We start from the raw sequence: 13716 nt of genomic DNA, 5'->3' as shown, positions 1-13716 counted from the left end.
AATAATAATACAAATACCGAGAAAACGTTTGTACGACAGGCAGAAGATTTGATACCAAAACTTACTGGGCCACCCCCAAGTAAGGCACGACGTCAAGTCTTTAAGATAGCAATTTAAAAAAATTATCCAATTTTGCCCCAATTTCTGAAAATTCTGCTTCGTTTTCGGGAGGTTCCAGGTTAAAATCTCGGCCCAGAGACCGAGTTTCCTAAGTGCAGGTTTTCCTCAGACCCTACGGGAAATCCTGGGATAGTACATTAAATTAGGCCACGACCACTTCCTTTCCATTTCATTAATCACATCATTCTTTCTTTCGACACTACACAGTCTGAGCTACTGGCAATGCGTCGTTAAATAAAGTATAAAAAGGTAATATTTCGCAGTTTAGTTCGCGTGTATTTCCTTTTTGTTTCTAGTTACTTCTACATTCCAGATACAATTCTTCCACTTGAAACCACAACCAACTGCATATCATTCATCACTGATGATAAAAGTGACTGAATTCAGGTGCTTATTGCAGTCGCCAAAGAAAATACGCCCATGACAAGTCGTGTTCGTATTACCTTCACACGAAGTGAGCACGTTATCCGAAACCCTGATATTTACTTTAGAATGGAGTGACAGCACTGACCTTGAAACAACCACGCACTCGTAACCGAAAGTAATCACTCGTCAATAAGCATTACTTTCACACAATTTCTTTGTTTTGGAATTTCATAAATGCACGGGCGAAGGAAAAATGAAGCTCGTATTACTCAATCCTTATTTTAAAAAGGAAAAGGGAACACTAAAATGAATAATTCCACAGCATCCAAGCCGCCAAAACCACGAGGGTCATTCCACGAAACCCCACGAGGTCACCGACACAACAAAAACTAAATGTTCTCTTATTTGCCCGAAATCCCCTCGAGCAGTTAACAAAGGCAATGTGTAGGAAGTGTGTGAGCCTCGCACTCATTACAGAGCCCAGTTAGTTAATGGTCTTGGCCGTAGGGTGGACGGTGGAAGAAAACAGCGCAGAAAACTTACGAGAAACGTAAGCATTAAAACTATTCACCAATCGCCATCTTAATTCATCACTGTTATAAAACCACATAACTCTCTCATAAGCCTCATCGAAACAGAACCAGAGAATTTCTTTAATTTTAAAGAAGCGACATTACGTGTTTAAAATGTACGACTAAGAGGAAACACGAAGAAATGGAATTGCTGAAATGTACCTTAAGATGAAATCAGAAACAATGAACTGAGAAAACTTCACAATCACAACACATTCAAACACTATTGACACATTGAAAGGACAGCTCATACAAGTACCATCTTATTTTTCTAACAGAAGCAGTGACAATGAGAGCAGGAGAAATGATAAAGGAGTAGAATTTCCGATGAACTAGAATCCGTCTGATCTTGAACTAAGATTCGTTGGCGAATGCCTTCATCTCGGCACCAGCTGCTCATCAAACACATTAAAGCGAATACAAGCCTCAGTCTGTGTAAATGGTTGCTTAGGCTAAATCTTCACACTGCCCGTCCAAAGGCTGACTAGTCACTTCGCATTCCTCAAACAACTATCCGAGAAAATAAGGACATGTCCGTCTTGTGGGTTGTAGCGCCGTAAACGTTGGTAGAATTATCAACCCCAGTTGGCTCGAAAACTCTAGGTGATCCTGACTTCATTCCCCAATGGACCGGCCATGGCTCTGCGTTGACCATCATATTCCTATATACCAAACCGAATCCAAGCCCATTTCTTAACAGCCCGATCGATAGACCGGCTGCTGTTTTCCCATGAAAAATCGACTACGCGTTGGAAGAGAAGAAACTGACCTTTCTCAAGGCCCACCTTGGAGAACAATCTCCGGCTGCCGTGCGGCAGCTGAAGGCTGAAACAATCGCAGAAAGGAAGTGACGAGGGGCCGTCGCATCCGCCTAGGCCGCAGGGTTTGGGCGAACGACCCACTGGCAAGTCCAGTGGGCGCCAACACTGCTCCTGCTTCCCACAAGACACCCGGAGCCACAGAGGGTAAGCGCAAAGCCAAGAAGTTTGACTCCTCCGACTCTGGCAGTTCACTGGAACCTGCCACAAGGCGCCCGGGTCGGGTCTACGCCTCTGAATACACAGGCAAAGGGTCTCCGCACCCAAGGCCCGGTGGTCAAACACACCGATTCCACGGGCTAACATGCCGCCCTCAGCGGCCGGCAATTCAGCTATGCTGAGGTCAGCGCGGCGTGCACCGTGGTGGTGGCCGGCCGGCCGGCTAGAGGGGTGGCCGCTGGGGTGGATTCTTCAGTTCCGCTCCCTACTAAAGCAGGAGCCACAACTTAGTTTAAAGGAGTGAGGAACGGGAAGGCGTCCCGCAGATCTCCCCCGTTGTCCAAGTCCTCGCCGCGACAAAGCCGCCGAGTAGGACGCTTAATTCCACAGTCAAGAGATCGGCCCCCCAGCCAGGACCCGTTTCCTCGACGGGGAAAGCATTGAGGCGCACGTCTCCAGGGTCGAAGTTTGACACCTGAACGAGGCGCACCTCGCGCCGTGTAGGGCTCTGAGATTCACGAAGTATGTTTGCCACCGGACGGACCGCCCAACGCAGGGGGGAGGCACGGCGATAGTTGTTCGCAGGGGCATAGATCACTACCCTGTGCCAGTCTCGGGTCTGCAGCACCTGGAGGCAACTGCCATTCACCTGGTGCTGAAACCTGAAAAGTGAAGCTCCTGGCGGCCTCCCCCTCGTCCTCGTTGCCCTGGAACGAGTCGGACCTGACCGAGGGTATCCCGGTCCTTTTGGTCGGTGACATCAACGCGAAGAACACGAACTGGAATTCTAGGCTGATCTCTGCGAGGGGTTTCCTCCTGCCGGTTTATGCTAACAGAAACTCCTGCTTGATCTACGGGCCGAACTCCGCAACCATAGTTCCTTACACACACAACGGAACACCCGACGTCCTTGGCATTGCAGTTGTCAACGACTTCGTCTCACTAGTGTATCTGACAGCTCCGCACTCAGCTCAGATCACCTGCCCGTCTTCATCGACACCACGTGCCGTTCGTCCTTTCAGAACCTACCTGACCGCCCCGGCTTCAGTCGAATGAACTGGTGTGCATTCCAGGCTCGCCTCGGAAGCAGACTCCCGGGGAATCCCGTTGTAAACGACGAGGAGGCAATCGACAAGTGCGTCGAGGAGCTGACCAGCGCCATTCTCGAGGCCACAGCGGCGTCTGCTCCCAAGCGTTGACCCCACGTGGAAACGCGGTCGCCTATTCCCGCTAGTATTCAGGATCAAATACGCCTGAGGAACCCCGTTCTGAAAGTTCGAGTCATCCGCCTCCAGAGGTCGGTGACCTATGCGCTCAACGAGTGGAGGAGCGAACAGTGGAGCGTTAAGCTGGAATCCTTGGACTGCGAGGACCAGTCGCTTTGGAAGATGACGAAGCGGGTGATGCGAGTCCCCACTCCGTCGAACCCCTTGCTAGTGCCGAGAGGACTGGCTCTCTCGGACTCCGAGAAGGCGGAAGTCCTGGCCGACAACCTCGAGGTCCAGTTTCAGCCGGTGGACGACCCGTCGGACCAGGCTGTTATTGACGTGGTTAACGAGTCGTTGCAAGCATACAAGTTTGCCCCCGCAAGTGAATCGAAATTAACAAGTCCCTCGGAGGACCTTCAGGCTATCAAGGGACTTAAGGTTGACAAGGCTACGGGCCCCAGCGGTATACCGAACAGGGTCCTGAGACATCTTCCACGGCGCGCGATAACCTTTCTCACGAAAGTGTTCAACGCGGTCCTCCGCAGGCAGCACTTCCCCTAGGCATGGAAACACGCTCGCGTGGTGTCCATACTGAAACCGGGGAAGGACCTCATGCTACGCTCTTCCTATTGACCCATGAGTCTTCTTGACACGGTCTGCAAGCTCCGTGAGACGATCCTATTAACTAGGCTCCTACAAGAGGTAAACGAATGTGAGCTGCTGCGTGACGAGCAGTTTGGGTTTCGACCGACATAGCATGACAGAGTCACCAATTCTTAGCTCTTTTTGAAATTTGTCTAGCTCTCACAAATATTATACTTCGGAGTACTCTCTAGCTTCCAGAACTTTCACGAACTGGACACGTGCTGTAAAAATATTATCGAATACTTCACATTACCTTCCGACACGTAAAAGATCTTACCACTGCATGCAATAATGTGAGTCGTGCTTCAGCTTTAGACGTCATATTGAATATCAAAAACTGTCTACTGCTCGCGTCAGATTACGTGAGCTGGTTATTCGTAGTTTGGTTTCCATGATTGATCCGCCATTCCAGAAGAAATATTTTCATGCTTGTATAGTCATGAAGAGGTGATGCTAACATCAATTTTCACACTCCCCTTCTAAGAAAAACACAACATGTTGAATGCCCGGATGGACCCCATATTCAAACACTGAACTTTCTCAGCATTTAAGCATCCAAAACATGTACAAAAAGATCTAAAGGTTTTCACTGAAGGTAGCAATCTGCTCTAGACTTATTCAATTACAATACAAGGAAAATGAGTTTCATGAATGGTTTTTCCAGTCCTGCAAAGTGTCCGCATTTCAGTATCTTCTGTAATGAACAAGAATTAGCGGCACATCACGAAAAATAAAGTTTCAAAATGAGCATCTTTAGATGTTCTGTGATACAAAGTTAACAATTTATCAAAGCATGATAGATACCTGCGATTACTGATCTTGCCTCCATGTTGGAATGAGTGGGAAATAATATATAACACTTTACGACATTAAATAAAATCATTTGTGCAAAAAACTATATTTACTTCAGCAAATGAGCAATTATGATTTGATGATGCCGAGAATAAATATGTACGACATGCACTTGTTCACAATTTGTATGATTTGGTATCGCAATTCATTAGCTGTCTCCGAAATTAAGACCCCGACAAAATTCCACACAAATCCTATTGAGATAAATGCAAGAAGCCACGCAATTGTCTTCTGCCTCAGCTTCATTTAAGATCTGAAACGTTTTACCTTTGCTAACCGCTTACAGTTTACCTCCTCATCTGTCGTAACATGGCACATAAGTGCCTACTCCAACTCCTACAAGAATTCCACATGCAAAGAATATTGTCAAAATCTTACCCGAAACACTTAAACATGAAGAACGCGCTAATGCTGCAAATAATTTTGAGAAAACTCTGATACTAGAAAATAAATTTCTCATGAGACGTACATATTGTTAGATTACAATCACGATCAAGGACAATACAACAGACCTCAGAATTTACAGTTTCATCTTCCACGCCAATATTCCGGTTGGAGGCGAAACTCGGCAGCTTATATTAACGATTCCATGCTTCTAACAGAAGCATACACACATTTGGAGTAAGCACAGAAGAATCTTTCCGCACCAAATTTACACACGTTTCACACAACTGTCGATAGATTCCACATCATCTATCTTCACAATTTACATAGATGCGTCCCTCAATTCTAGGGTGATATATGAAGAGTTTGCAGAACTACCGATCTTATGAACGTTCTTATAGGTGACTGCAAGGATTCGCCTATAATATGTGGAAATGGGACAAGAAAAATGCCAACTCAATCACACCCATACAAGGGACACTAAAGAGAGAATGTGGTATGATTTTGTCAAATTTACAAGACGAAATTGAGATACTAAATACTACCGGCCTTAGGTCTCAAGATAACATTCTGTATGCCAATGCATAAAATCATGGCAGCACAAATCATGCAACATCTTTCAATGGATAGACATTACTTACCTTAATGAATCGTGAAACTTATTCAGAGAATAATGACTAATGTTAGAACGTAATGATTGGGGCCCCACCCTGCAGCTACCAACCAAAATTTGAATGCAACCTCCATTTAATATGACGGCTCACCTCAAAATAAAATACTCAACAAGAATGGAAACAACTGATATCGCCTAAATTTAGTTCGACCGCTCGCATAGAAATCCTCCACACTTTATGCTAGTGACCGAACAGTATTTTCTCATCCACCCTCTGAATATTGCAACAAAAGTTTTTAAACGATTCTATAGGTTATGAAATATTAATCTTTTATCACTCCCTCAAAATATAGGAAATCTCCTTCACTGACTTGTCACATTTTTAAACTCACGCGTTTATGAGCGAAATATTTCAATTCCTTGAAAAGAGATCTTATTTCACTCTCAAGCTTGTAAGTGTCCGAGTAGCTCCTCTCTAAAATTCGGATTATTTACTACCACAAATCCTTAGGGCACACGCAATCTGGTACGAGAAATACCTCATAAATGTCATATTAAAATACACAGAGACAACTTTTATTTACTTACTTCCCATTTTTGAAAATTCAGGTCTTTTTGAAATGCGATCAATTCTCATACCAGTATTTTACCAAGTTTAACAAATTCATCACTTTCAGTACTTCCATGTCTACTTTCACTTGAGATTGTTCTGACGGACTGCATGTCAGATTGCTGTGTGTGTGTGTGTGTGTGTGTGTAATGTCTGTAATTAATGTAATTAACATGAATACTTTTTTGAAGACCTTCAACGTAGGAGTCTCCTGCTACCAGCTGATTTATCTAGTTCAGCGTTTCTCAACCTTTTTTCCCTTGCGGAACCCTTGAAATAATATTCAGGGAACCTCTACATAAAAATTATTATATATCATTATTGATATCTATCTTTCTTTTTAATAAACTTAAAGTTCATAAAGAAAACTTAATATATTTTTTCTGATAGCTGGTTTACGCAAAAAATTACTTAAGTTTTTCTCAAGTTTATTGGCAATCCCAAAAAACTGAAATCAAACTGCCTGTTCAAGAGACCTCATACGAAGGTTTTCATTCACACAAAAAATTAACCCATATCTGTAAACACAAAAAATAAACATAAATAACCAATATCCTATATAAAACACATAAACAGAACGAATACAGATAATTATTACAATAACTAAATCGTTTATTGACAATATTGAAAAGGCATAAGATAAATCAAAGTAAAATGTCATATGAACAAATATACGTGTCAAGGAAATGTTATTTTTGAAGCCAATTTAAATAATAAAATTTACTTTTCTAATGTGAAACCTGTGCTTGTCTTTTGGTACCCAAATACTTAATTCGGGGTCGAACTTTAGATAAATACATACGGATTTCATCTTCAACTGAAAGGAGACGATTTCTGTCTTTGGTCTTGATACTTGTTAAATAAGAAAAACGTTGCTCACACATGTAAGCGGTTGAAAACTGCAGCAATATATTTATTGCTTCCCTATGAATGGCAGGATACTCTTTTACAGAAATCCAGAACTTGTCCAGGGATAGGTCAGTAAATCTCATCTTGAGTGTACGATCAGATTGCAGCCCACAGAGTTCTTCCTCTTCTCTTAAAGTCAAGTTCTCAGGATGAGCAGAAGATTCAGAGTATGGATCCCTCACCCAATCATACACTTGTGTTGAAAGGGAAGGAAAATAATTTTCGATTTTGATCAACAGTTCTTCCAGGTGGGTTTCAATAAGACTTGAAATTTGCTGATATCCTTCTTTACTTTTAAGCCCCACCAGTGATTGAAACATCTCAAGATTCCCTTTAGCAACATGATTTTTCCAAAGATTCAGTCTTCTTTTAAATCCAAGAATCTTGTCACTTGAAGTCAACATATTTTCTCCAGGCCCTTGCAGTGACTTGTTGAGCTGATTCGTGTGATGAAGAATGTTTGCTAAGTAGGCCAGCCTCTGCAACCATTTTTCATCTTCAATGTACTTGGCAAAATCTTGCTTATTGCTTTCTTGAAAGTATTCCTGCAATTCATCTTTTAGCTCAAACACCCTATTTAGAACTCTTCCTCTACTCATCCACCGGATTTCTGTATGTAGCAAGAGATTTATGTACTCTTTGTCCAGGTTTTCACACAGATTTTAAACATTCTGGAGTGAACTGGTCATTGTTTAATAAAGTTAACCATTTTTGTAGCATCATCAAAAACTTTTTTCAATTCATGTCCAAGAGATTTTGAAATCAGCACCTCTCTGTGAAGAAAGCAGTGTGTTGAGACAACATCAGTAGTTTCTCGTTTTACGTGAGAAACAAATCCTCTTATGGAGCCAACCATGGATGGGGCACCATCAGTACAGATGCCAACACAGTTTTTCCAGGAGAGACTTTTTGCTTCCAGATATGAGGACAATATTTTGAGTATATCTATTCCTTTGCTTGTCTCAGGCAATTCTTTGCAACAGAAAAAGTTTTATTGAATTTCAGCCTCATTGACAAATCTTACAAAAGCCACAACGTGACATTTATTGGTAAGATCTGTTGACCCATCAACCTGGATATAAAAACTTCTATTTTTCAGTTTATCACACAAAACCTCTTCAGCATCATGCGACATGTCATCGATACGTTGACTTACTGTACTGTTTCAAAGTGGAACATTTTCAATTTCTCAAACTGCATCTTGTCCCACTCTAATTTACATGCTGGCATTATTAGGTTCTCGCCAACTATGTGACTTTTCTTTTTCTGTGCAATAATTTCTGCTACCAGATAACTTGCTTCTTGAGCCTTTCACTGACACTGAATTTATTCACAAAAGCTGTACTCTGTTTATTTTGAGATTCCAATAGCATTTTAAAATAATCAGCACTTTTATTTTTTATATGACTGTGATTTGTCGTGAAGTGCCTTTTTAATTTTGCTGGAGCCATTGCTGCATTTGAAAGTTGTTTGCCACAGACAAGGCACATTGGAATAGGACATCCTGGATCACCAGTCCATTGATAAGTAACTTTCATTGTAAAGATGAACCTTTTTTGTGCCCATTTTTGCACCAGAGCAGTGAAATTTGTCAGGAGATAGCAATTCTTCATCACTAGCCTCTTCAGAATTGTCTGGATGTTTCTTCTTCAAAAATTGCCACATTGCAAGGTCAGACATTTCTCTAAAATAAAAAATAAAATAAAGACTGTAAGAAAGAAGATAAATAACTTCATAAATAAAACTGAAGCAAATAAAGGCAAACAGAAGAAATAACTTTGGAAGATAGACAGAGAGAGAGAACACACACACACAAACTTCTCATAAATTAACAAAAATAATCATAAACATACTTAAATTTTTAAAGTCATATACGAGGTGCGATCGGAAAGTTTCAAGACTGTGTCAATAGAGGGCGAACCGGATGTAGTACGAGCTTCTGCCGCTAGGGGGTGCGACCTACATTCATAGTGAATCAGTGTGCCGGCCGGCATCATCGAATTAGCATTTGTTTCTTAGTTACGGGCGTTTTGGTAGTGCATTACACCGACCCTCCTGCGATTTCGGAATGGCGGATTTTCATGAACAAAGAGTGTGCATCAAATTTTGCCAAAGACTTGCCAAAACGGCTACGGAAACCTATGAAATGCTAAAGCAAGCATTTGGGGAGTCCGCAATGGGTCGTGCACAAACTTTTGTGTGGCATTCACGTTTTAAAAATGGCCGAACCTCTGTCGATGATGACGAGCGTTCTGGACGACCATCTTCGAGCACAACGCCCGAAAATGTTACGAAGATTCGGCAGGCCATTCACGAAGATCGACGTCGTACCATCAACGACTTGTGCGACATTGTTGGGATAGGCTATGGGACCTGTCAGCTGATTCTAAAGGAAGAACTCCACATGCGACGCATCATGACAACGCGCCAGCGCACACCGCCCTCAAAGTTCGGCAGTTTTTGGCCTCAAACACCTTGGCCGTCATCCCGCACCCTCCTTATTCGCCGGATTTAGCTCCGTGTGACTTCTTCCTCTTCCCAAAGATGAAAATTCAGCTAAAGGGAAGCAGATTTGAGACGATAGAAGAGATTCAGGCAGAATCGCAGATGGTGCTTGACAGGCTGACAAAGAAAGATTTCCAGGGATGCTTCCAGGCATGGCAGCGGCGCTGGGATCGTTGTGTTCACTCCCAGGGGAACTACTTCGAGGGTGATGGATGAATTTAATACCTGAGATAAGTGTACGGGTTTTTATAGGCGCAGTCTTGAAACTTTCCGATCGCACCTCGTAATCAGATAACATCCATAAATGATGGGTAAAATTTACTAAATAATGTGGGTGAATGAGGGACTGTACCTGCACGCCAGGAAGCACAGACAGGACTGATGGAGACCACGCATGCGTCCTGTACTCGAGTTAGTCACTCGATACGTGAATCCGCCATGTACAGCTGCTGTACACTGACCACTAAAGGCGGTGTGACGCTGACGCCGCTAAATATATTTCTTAAGATTATTATACTTCTAAATGACATAACAGGTTGAAGACTTATTATAATACCCAAGAATTTTCTAAGAATATGTCGTACGTGTATAGTGAAATTACGAATATGAAATTCAACACAAAAATACATTTACATATGATTAGCCTATTCATTACTATTTCTCGCAGAACCCCTGGTGATTGCTCGCTGAACCCTAAGGTTCCGGGGAACCCCGGTTGAGAAACGCTGCATTAGACAGTCGTGTAGATGAAACCCCAAGAAATCAGCCATGCATTAGAGTTTGGTGGTGGGAATATCAGAAACCGCAATCTGCAATAATTTACATAAGACTAGTTTGTATGTTATCCAGAATGGTATATAATGGCTTTGACATAGATATACAAGTAGTTCTTACTCTTAAAATGGGAGACCTGGAAATGTAGGGATAAGGCGCTGGATTCTTGAGCCAAAAATCCAGGGTTTAAGACTGGTTGGACCCAATGTAGCGTTTTGACATGTCTTCCTATTTCTCATTTCTGACCAACTCCGTGAAACAGAGTCCTTACTATAAAGCTTATTGTCATCCTGATAGTAAATTCCCTGTTTCTCACAGAACTCGAACATTCATTATTGTTTTCACAAGAGCCCATCACTGGACTGCGTCCCGAACCAGATGTTTCCAGTCCATACTTCAATACCATTAATCCAACCTCAATCAAGGTTTTGTAAATGTTGTAAAATCAAGAACTTTCATCATGAATCATTAAGCTGTAAGCTTTCTCTATTGGTAATTATCTTTGCCATCAACCTATCACTAGAAAAACTTTTATATTTTACTGCCAAATTTTCATTTTCACTAAATAAATGGGGTTACTAGTGTCACAATAAAGAGCAGAACTTCACTGGTGGAGGTACTAGATTCGTTCCTTTACACTAGATTTATTAAATTTCTTCAAAGCAGGTTCCACCTGTGTAGTCCGTGCAGAGAAGGCAGGCATAATTTCAAACATTCTGCCTCTTCTTTGGAAAGGCCAGAGGAGTTGGTTATATCCAGGTACTTCAGATTGCTATATCTCTGTCCAATTGCTATAATACTTGCATCTTTCAGCTTGGGGCATCCCTGTGGAGGAGATCGTACCCATTATTTAGCACTTGCAACAGATAACAATCACACTGCTATGTATCAATTATCCAGAGAAGTTTGAAGAAAACTGTAAACATATCATATGACAGTTGCTTGTGTACTGTCCACGATAAACACAACACCATCACTGAGCAGATTAGAAATGCAAAATTGTAATATTACACAGAATAACAATTAATTACATATTATCTTAAGATAAACTCCTTCATTTGGAATTCAATGTCACTGCAAATTTTCCATATCCCCAAATGGTAATTATCTTTAAATACTTTATTTTTTGCATATATATATATGGTTTTTATTTGGAAGATACTTTTATGGGGAGATTTGTAATGTATCTGTGAAACTTTAATTTGATAACCCATTATGATCTATCACAGATTCTACTCTTAAAATGTTTTATTTATCTTATTTATTATGATTGAAAATACTTTGCTTAGTTTCAGATCTGAAGGACTTCTCTATAAAACATATTTTATTAAAATAATTTGATAATCTGAAGTAATCATGAGGAATCACAGAAATACAATCCTGGGTTCTCGCTTATTAACTTTATCAGCATGTGTTATGTGCCAAGTTAACTTGCTTGATATAAAGTGACATATACCTGCAATCCAAGATGTTTCAGTCGTGACAAATGCTTCACAAGTTCAATAATGCCTCTGACTGTGATTCTGTTACAAGAGTTCATTTTAAGGGTTTCAATGCTTGGGTTCTTTGCGGCCAGATCTGAGATGCCTGCATCTGTTACCTGAAATCAAAATGTAAAATGTACAAAGAAAAAGTAGAATTGAATATTTTGTAAATGTTCATTTTTAACAAGCCCCTTGTTCTTCTGTACAATTTTATTAAAAGCGAAGGACTTGGTGTTTGAGAAGAAAAGGTAAGATATCAAGAAACCCAATTAGAAGCAAAACATATTACATTTCCTGATGAAACTAACCTGCTGGCAGCGACTCAGATTTAAACGTCGAAGTTCAAGAAAACTAAAGGCATACTTAAGGCTGACATCTGTGATTCCCTGGCAGCCACACAAATCTAGTTCTTGCAAACCTGAGGGGAAAAATAAACAGATTACAATGAATAAGTTTATCTAATGATATCCTTAAGTTATATGATCAAACAAACGTCTGTATTTAAATATTAACATATTGTGCATACCTTTCAATCTAATAATTGAGAAACCATTTTCAACTTCTTCTCCTCTTGTTCTCAACCCCATCCCTGTGAGTCCAGCATCTGTTACTTTGTCACACATTGTCAGTTTGAGGAATCGAAGCAACACTTGGTGTTGGAAAATGGCTTGAACAGACATGTCTGTCACTGCATTGGAACAGCCTCCAAGGTCAAGATATATAAGCCTAGGAAGGTTCTCTGCTATAAGACACAAAGTTCTCTCACCTAAGGAGAGTCCAGCAAGATTAAGTCGTTGCAACTGCAGATTTACAGAAGAGCAAACTCCCCTCTCAATGCCCTCACCTGATACCTCATCACATTTTGACAGGTTTAAATTTACTAATTTCTTGAGATGACAGAGTTCTGATATGCCTGTGTTTGTTATGGCATAGCATCCGTCTATATTGAGCGTCAAAAGGTTCTTTAGGTTATGACAGATAGCTATGAGAGAAGGATCACCAATGCATGAACAATTACTTAAATCTAATTCAGTGAGACTCTGTTGGTACTCTGTGAGTCTGAGTATGCCTGAATTGTTGAGCTGTTGGCAAGACTGAAGATGTAGTGTTTCAAGATGTAGTTCTGGTACTTCTGCTAGTTGTGACAATGCTGCATCATCAAAGTGTGTGCCACCAAACCTCAACTTTCTAATCTTCCCTGCTTTTGACTCAATGTGTTTTAATATATTAATGAATGTCAGAACAATTTCTGATGCCATTGTGTAGCCAGATTTTAACATGTCACCAGGGTAAAATGTCTTAAACAGTTTGAGACCGAAAGAGATCTGACATCCTGTCAATGACAGATCTTCCATATTGGAAGCAATTGCCATAAATCTATTGAAAAGGGCATCTGACAAATATTCACTTGAATCAAGTCTTAGCTCCCTAAGTTTGACAAGAGTGTTACTAAGCAGAATAACATCAGATTTCTGCTCCAAAACCCTTCCTGACTTTAAAAGTTTATAACACCCACTCACACCGAGAGTTTCTAAATGTGAGCACTTTAATAAAATATCTACAAAAGTCTTTTCTGATATATCACAACGATCTATGGAAAGAGACTGCATTTGTGGACAGAATCTATTCCAAAATTTAGTTAACTTTCCTCCTAGTTCTACGTTTTCGAACACAAAATTCGGAAATGTTCCAAGACT

The sequence above is a fragment of the Zootermopsis nevadensis genome, unplaced genomic scaffold (assembly GCF_977971745.1).
Source record: "Zootermopsis nevadensis isolate Lab colony 2312 unplaced genomic scaffold, Znev_1.0 Znev_ptg000005l, whole genome shotgun sequence".
NCBI classification, from domain to species: Eukaryota; Metazoa; Arthropoda; class Insecta; order Blattodea; family Termopsidae; genus Zootermopsis; species Zootermopsis nevadensis.
Note: the sequence above shows the minus strand (reverse complement) of the source record.